Consider the following 8,959-nt stretch of genomic DNA (forward strand, 5'->3'; position numbering starts at 1 on the left):
ATGTCTGTAAGAAACACTGGTCTATATGTCATAACATACCAAATGTAGTCTTGCTTAATAAAACCCGGCCCTCCCCCTCCTTTATCTGAAAAACCCTGTATTGTCATGACATTCAAAGACAAAGGCAATCGTCTTTAACCAACTATATTTTCAAGTATTAAAATGTGCTACGTGTGGTTGCGAAAGGTTGGGTGGCTTTTTTTTTTTAAATACTGAACTTAGGTACCTAATATTGACATTCATCTCCATGAATTTATGTAAGAAGCGGTTACGTGATTTCCGGCCATTTATTTAATCACCAGTTTCTTTGAGCAATGAGATAACAGTGGAAGACAAATTTCGTTCTTCTCAAACTTGATACTTTGAAAAACTTATGCAAGTCGTTTTGTTATTCAAATATACCTATATATTCACCCTAATCAGTTTCAGAAGTATCATTAATCTTATAATAGCGTAATGGTTGTAAGAGTTACCCTGAAAATGTATATTGTTTTCTTTTTAATGCGTAATTCAGTTTTTTTCTGAGTTTCACTGGTTATACGTAATTCAGTTTTTTTTCCTGAATTATACTGGTTATAAGGAAGCTTCAGGTAGGCCTACCCCACTTTAAACTTTAATCGCTCCCCCTCCGCACCCAATGCAACATTGGGTATATTTCTATTAAATAAAGTGTTCAAAATGTGGCAGAAATACTGGATGTTCTTTATTACCAAACCATGCTAAATAATGACAGGTTATCTTTGTCTACAATCTCAATTAGGGGCGAATCCAAGACTCCTTCGGAGGAGGCTAGCAGTGTGGCGGTGAAATATTATCAGTTTCTCTCTCATCGGACTTTACAGCACATTCGAATATGATCTCAACGCAAAATAATTTTGTCACTCAAGACTGCTTAGACAATCGATCGGAGTTCACATGGCCTGACCAGGTCGCAATTTCGAAGACATCTTATTTTAAAATTACACAGTAAAACTTGCTTTATACAATGAGACCACAGTTGCCAAATGTATAGGCCTAACTTTAATTCACAAAGATGAAATTCGAGGTTTTATTAATAGGAGGAGTAGAAACTCCTTACACTCGAATGCTATGAAGCTCTTAGTGTTTCTTTGTATAACACTGATGTTAATTTATTCGCAAGTTCTTGCGAAATTAATATGGAGGGTGTGTGTACTTTTTTTGTGGGTTGCTTAAAATGTTCTGGAAATAACTTCCACAACTTTCAAAACTGTGTTTATCTTAACTTGAACATATGCGTGAAGTGGTTTATTACGAACTGAACAAAAAAGAACTGTGATAGATTAATTGCAAGTAATCCGGTTAGAAACAGTGTTGTTTGTATTTTAGTTCCAAAACCGGCCGCCCGCACTCATTCGCTGGTCAGGTAATAACATCAAACAAAAGCGATCTCAGAAAATGAAACCGATATCTTGCTCTGGACCATGCAGCAAACTTCCTGATATTATTCCAGTTGACACGAATCTTCTTTTCATGAGAATTGCACGTGTAATCAAAACAGAGAAAGTACTGAAATATAAATTAACTCAATATCCATTAGATCTATTCTGTGGAACCAAAATATGAAAAGCAGACAAGTCATCCATTTGCGATCTGCTAAGAACTTCATCCGAAAAACATCTTTAAAAAACTTTGTCTGTTGGACAGTAGACGATGGGATGTTGGTTCGGAAAGTCATATGGCTGCTCCAGACCCGTGCTGGCCCACCGGAACACCGAGACGTGTCCCGGTGCGCGAGATATGTAAGATATCTCTACCCACTACTCTAATTCGTCGACTGTAGTTTTCAATGGTTACGATTCTGCTACAGCAACGAAGGAGCAGGAGCAAATTCGCAATGCAAGAAAACGAAACTATGCAGATATTCTGGTGGAAGGACAAAATGGTTTGTGTACCCAATCCGATTTTTGTGTAACAATGGCAACAAAAAAGATTTATTCAACAACTTAAACTCTTCTTGAAGAAAGGAAAATGAAAGTTGAGGAAAACTAATGAGATGCTGACACTTATAGTTCCTAATGCTTTGGATAAATCAACATCTAGGCTGAAAGTTACAGTAGTTGCTTCGGATAGTGACATTTTAGTTATGCTTGTAGCAAGAGCTCCATCACGAGTAAACATAACACTCCACACGACAGCTGCAGGGTCATACCAGCCGAAACTCTACTTTATTCCACAGCATCCATACGACGAATATTAGATGCTGTATTTGAAAAATGAAAGAGTCAAATATTTTCTATATAATAAATAAGAGATTTGTCTTAATAGTAATGTTAAGAAAGTACGAAAAATGAAATCATCGGTAAGATCAAAGTGGAAAACAAAATGATGATGAGAAACAATCACACTGCAACTGAATTTTAAAAATATGTAAAAAAAAAAAAAAAAAAAGGAATAAGAGGTTATTTCCAACTGATAGGTTAGACTACAAAACTTTAAGAACATAATGAGTAATGAAAACCTAAACAGAAAGTGATATACCCTTGAAGATGTATTTAAAGAACCGAAACTAGAATGACCAGAAACATAACCAAAAAAGTATAGTCTTAAGATATGCCATTAAAATCAAGACTAGAAACGTGGGGATTAGCAACAAAAGCACCATATTAAGATTTGAAGTTAGTTTATGCGATTCTCTAAAAGATCTTATAAAAGCAACATACAAAGTGATAATAAGCAGAGCACATGTCTAAACAAACACGATGGTGCAAAGGTACGATATAACATTCAGTTGGAAGTGTAAGAAAAATAAGTTAGAGATTTATACCTTACCATACATAACACTTGATTTATACCTTACTGTACTTGAATCAACAAATTTAAACGAATTTACAAGTAACAGTAAAGATGATGTAAGAACTAAAATGAATGAGTTCCAAGCTAGAGTATCTGGATGGGCTCTTATGAATATAAACTTCTTACATCACATATGGAACTTACTGATGTCATTAAAAACAAAAAATATATATACCAATGTACTAAACGAAGATGAAAAATATAAAACATTTCTTATATTCGATATTTGGAGCCTTATACCCATGAATTCTATGCTCATCTAGTACCAACAAGTAATGCGCGGCTATTGACTTTAGACTGTCTTTCTTGGTCTATAGGGGATAATCGTGGGACGTTAAACTGAAAGACTTAATTTTAACTTATGAATCTAGAATGGAAACTAAAAGATATTCATTTTCCTGTAACATTAAATGATATTCCGAACATTGAAAATAGACTTGATATATCCATTAATGTGTACGCATACAATAAAGAAAAATATCCAGTTTGTATATATCACACACAAAACAAGAGAGAAAAGCATTTTAATATATTACATATAAAAGAACAAAATAAAGGAGTTAAGGAGTTAAACACGTTATTGTTGGACTAGAAATTTCCTTGAATTAGTTAATTCTTAACAAAACAAATTTGAAAAGAAGTATCTCATATGTGAAAGGTTTTTTATATATATATTTCAGGTGACAAGAAAGATTAAAGGTACATGAGAAAGATTGTTCAACTCACGAAGCAATCAAGATAGAGATGCCAAAGAATGGTTTTTATAACTAATTTAAGAACTATCAATATACAATGGAAATGTCATTTGTGATTAATACTGATTTTGAATGTTTGTTATATAAGATTATGGGCTGTAGAGTGTCGTCCCGAAAACGAGTCATAAGGAAAGTAATATCAACGACAAATTATTCGGGTTTCTCTTATTACATTGTAACATGCAATGGAGCTAAAACAAATCATGTTGCATATAAAGGTAGAGACTTGCAAAGAAATTCATAAGTAAGTTAGAGAAGAAAGCCAAAACAATATGAAACATGCATAAAGAAAATAATGAATTATCTTTAACAGGAAAACAAAAGAAACAATTCAAAAAATCTGCATGTTATTTTTACTATAATAAAGAATATACTGAAGAACAAGATTAAACACCATGATCATAAAACAGAATTTGTAGCTTCTCTTTGAAATAACTGTAGTTTTAAAGTTGAAGTCTCAAAGTTTGTACCAGCCACAATACATAACTTGGCAAGATATAACTCTTCCTTGCTTATAACGGAACTTGGATGTGATAAAGAAACGAAAGATATAATACCAAATAATGAAGAACTGTATATCTCATTCAGTAAAAAGAGCTGGAAATATGAAATTAAAATCCATACACTCTTTTAGATTTATGGCGTTAATTTGGGTAAAATATCACCAAATCTAACAACAGAGCAAATGGTTCATACACAACACTTCTATCTCAATCAAGAACAATTTGAACATACTAGTACATTAATGATTGGAACAAATTTACAGAAAAAGTTATAATCTAAAAAGCGTTGCTCTACAAAATAACAACACTGAAATTAGTGATGGAGTCCGAACATGCGAAAAGTGTTTGGTATCAATTTAACATTAAATTTCTTGGACAATATCATGACTTGTATTTAAAAGCAGATCTGTTGTTAGTGGTAGATGTGTTTGAAAATGCCAGATATGTGAATGTGCAATGTCTTGATCCTGCTTGGTATATGACCACTTCAGATTTAGCATGGGACACAATGATGAAAACAACAACTAAAGAATTAGAACTGTTAAATGATAATGATATGGTATTAACTATTGAGGAAAATGTAAGAAAAGAAATGTCAATATAGTAAGGGATATGATAAGGAAAACAACGTTTATATGAAAGATTATAACAATAAAGAAGACTCTTACCTACTTAGGTGTACAGTACTTAGGTGCAGAAATCTTTATGGATGGTTTGAGTCAATACTTACCATGTAAAGCATTTAACCCTTGTGTACTACCTTGGAGTTCTTTTGGGACTCCAGAGATATTTAATTTAGTATATCTCTTAAATGCACCTGAGTATTTAAGTCTATTCTCGTATTTTTTCTCAGTGTGTGTGTTTAATGTATTGAACACAAGATATCGTTTGCTGTTTTGCTGTTTTGTAAAAGATGATTGTTTACGACTGGAGTCGTAAAAGACCCTCTAAGTAATGTTAATATAAATAATTGGTTATTTCTTTTTTTTTCTTCTTAGCAAACGAAGAAGAAAGGGCTAAAGCCCGTTGGTTCAAGTAATAACCGCATAAGATGACATGACTTGATTATTGTGCGTTGCAGTTGTGTCTGTTATCTGGTGACGAGGTCGTCAAGTATTTCTTTTTCCATTTTAGATGACGATGATGTCACTAATGTTGAAAGTGACAGTCTGAGTTGGAGTGCAGTGCAATAAAGTATTGTTTTGAAATTTCTGCACGAAATAACAAAAGTTACTTATTTTCAATTGGGGTCCCAAAGGGACCCCACGGTATCTCCTATGCTATATTTTTAACGGTAATACATATAGGTTAAAAGGTTAGACGATAAGTAAATAAAATCAATCGATTTCGAACATGTTCCTGATAATTCTGATGTTGGTTGTATTTTAGAAGTTGATCTTGAATATTCAAAAGAATTATATTACTATCATAAAGACTATTCATTAGCTGCTCAAACATTTGTCTACCTGGTTCAAAAAATCTAAGCTATTGACAACTCTATACGATAAAGAGAAATATGTGAGTTACTTAGGGGCGGATCTAGAACGGACTTCTGGCGGGCGGTGAGTTGTAATACTGCTACTTAGAGCTACTTTTAAGAGCTCCAAACTCTGGGATGGGTTTTGTTTATAAGTATATAAAATAAGAAAGTTGTTTAATCTTCTGGGGGAGGGGACGATGGCCCCTGGATCCGCTCCTAGAGTCGCTATCGATACTTAAAACAATATATATCACTTATTAAAAGTAAATGCATCGAGTAACACAGTTTAATCAGTGAAATTGATTAAAAAATTATACTGACCTAAACAAACAGACGGAAACAAAAGCGTTAAAGGATATTGAAAAATAATTTTTATACGTTAATGAACATCTCAATGTTTAGCAAGATAATGGAAAACATTAGAAAGGAATGTAAGCGAGTAGCAATAGAAAGTGACCCATTAACGTTGGAGAGATTGATTGCAAAACCAAATTTTAGAAATAGAATAATTTATACAGAAAACCTCTGCGCAATAATAATGAATAAAACTATATTACCTTTTAACAAACAAAATGTAGGAATAAACATATTAGACCTATAAAAATATTTAATGTACGACTTCTATTATAATGTGATGAAACCTAAGTATGGAGATAAGATGGAGGTGTGTTATAGTGATACTGATACTGTGGTTACATTAACCGAATTCAAATAAAGATTTTATGAAAATATGTAAAGCTTTCTTAATACTTTGGTATAAGCAATTATCAGAAAGAAAACCACAGAAAAATAAGATACTCAGGAAAACGAAAAATGAATTTAAATGAACAATTATAGAAGAATTTGTTGGATTAAGATCTAAAATGTATTCTATTAAAACACCAAAATTGACTTAACAACATATAAGGACTTAGAAGATCAAGAATGATGTTATATATAAAGAACTTACATTTAATGAATACCAAAACTGTTTGTTCAATTAAAAGGAACATATAAGAAGATAAATTTAATTAGAAGTTATAAGATTGAAGTATATGTTGTAGAAGTGAATAAGCTAATACTCAGTACTATACACGATAAAAAATGTGCATTGGAAGATGATATAAACATATTTCCATGGGATCACTATAAGGCTGCCGAGAAGTAAGAATTAAAAATAAAATAAAATGTGATTTATTTATATAATTAATGCCTAACAAAACATAGTAAAAATAGACTATGACAACACGGACCGAAAGAGAATATGCAATTGATTTTTGTTTTGATACTTGTAGTAGAAGCGAAAATTATGAATATAGTCTATGCATTTATGAATGGAAATGTACACAATGTAATATAGCAATGTGGTTTTAAATGTTCTTTTGTTGTTTATAAGGTGGCGCAATCATTACTCTTATAACATGTGTAGGATTTGAATCATTTGTTCAAATGGCTACGCACTAAAACCACTCAATTAAGAATTTTATATAGAAAACGGTTGGTCTGAAAATCTTAGCCATTATAATTTAATCGATCTGATGTGATAATAGCGGATTTGGGGTAGTATTTATTATAAAATGTGTTTATGTATTATATATGTGTGTAAAATACTAGGTTTATGTTTGTCTCCAGTCCTGTCGACAATGAGATCTCGAAAACCACAAGTGCTAGAAACTTGCTGATTTCGCTGGTCAATTCCAAATTTTGTGTAGATTGTCCAGTTCTAATTGAATATATAAAAAACCGTGACTGTTATTTCTTCATTACATTTTTAGGAGTACACTGGAAATGTTGAAATTTCAAAAAGTAAAGCATCATATCCTGAGTTATACGTTCCAACACAGCATATTTGTATACAAGGGTTGCATATCTCTCAGGTGTTTGCTTCATGGCTCAGTGATAATGAACAATGAAGGATAACCATTTCTCCAGTATAGGATGAATCTTTATTGTTTGGAATGTTTTGCCCAATGAACACCATATATCACTGACATAATTAATTGTGTATGTAATGTATTTGCTTATTACATACTGCATGCAAAAGAAAGAAAACACTGATCATACATGAATTAGAAACTCCAACCGGAAGTAGGCTCAATCTTGCAGAAGGTGCGGGATATTGAAAAAAATAATTGAAAAAATCTCCCCTTTATGACATTCCTTGCCGATTTTTATCAAGACGTCTTTCACTTGTGTCTGTAAAAGAACATGTACAGATGTTGTGAGGAATGACAAGGAGATTCATGCTCATATGAGAATGATGCACTGAGTAGAGAGCGCAGGTTCAGCTAGTTTATATATAAAATCGCTTCTAAAATGAAATGCACCGAAGTTATATACCCTATCTGCTAAAAGAAAAAATATATTTTTTCATTCATTCTTACTGTGCAGTCGCCCCTTGTCAGTCTGAAAGCTCAGACAACGTACTAATTAATGGTGTAATTGGAGATGTCAAAACTGACAAGTTGCGCCCAGGATTTTGTAAACATTGAATTTGGTAGAGCGTAAAGTACAGGATCTGACCTGGGTTGCATACAAATAAAATTGAATATGTACAAAAGAAACAGATTGTGATGTCGAAGGGGTTGAAAAGGGTGAGAAGGGAGTAACTTTTAGGATTGGTTAATCTGCTCGCACTTACTTGTAAATCTCGGTGCTTCCTCCTCGACGATTCTTCCAGTGGATTGATGTCCGTCCATCCTTCTCTCCGTTCAGGTAATCGTGTGTTAAGGGTCATAGAAACCCGGGAAGGAAAACTAGCGTTGCGAAAACAGTAAATTTAATCAAAATCGAAATCGCTCTTTAACGAATTGTCCATCGTAGCTGATAGCTTATAACGTTAGCTAAGACAAAGTGCTCTCTAGGCTATAGCAAGGTAAACTTCTCGTAAACTCGGAATTGTAGCTAGTGTTCCTACATGTTGACTCGTCTCTCATTCGATCCGGACTACCTCTTTCCAAAAGTGCCTCAATGGTTTTGTTCGATACCCCTCCGGGTTAATATCCTGGGTCGTTGACTATTTCTTCTGTTTCGATGAAAAGTACATGCTCATAGATTAACCAAAGGTGAGGTGATGATAGGAATGCTGACACAGAAATAATCTGTCGTTTTTATTGATTAAGAAATTACATGTGTTGAAGGAATTAACAAACAGCAAGAAAACTTCCTTGTAAGAAAAGTAAATGAACTTAGAAAAAAAATCAAAAAGTGATTCAACTTTAAATAAACGATGATGCTTTTTACTGCATAGAATTTTAAAATAAAATGTCCCAAAGTCCGAAATAAAATGCTTCATTATGTGTCCAAATACACATATCTTCACATTACACTCAAGTAAGATGTTTGAATAATTCCTGTAAAACTGCAGAATAAATAATAATAATAATAATAGTTTTAATATTACTAATGTTGATGTTATATTTGTTATT

This window comes from Thermobia domestica, chromosome 10 (genome assembly GCF_964235325.1).
Source record: "Thermobia domestica chromosome 10, izTheDome1.hap1.1, whole genome shotgun sequence".
NCBI classification, from domain to species: Eukaryota; Metazoa; Arthropoda; class Insecta; order Zygentoma; family Lepismatidae; genus Thermobia; species Thermobia domestica.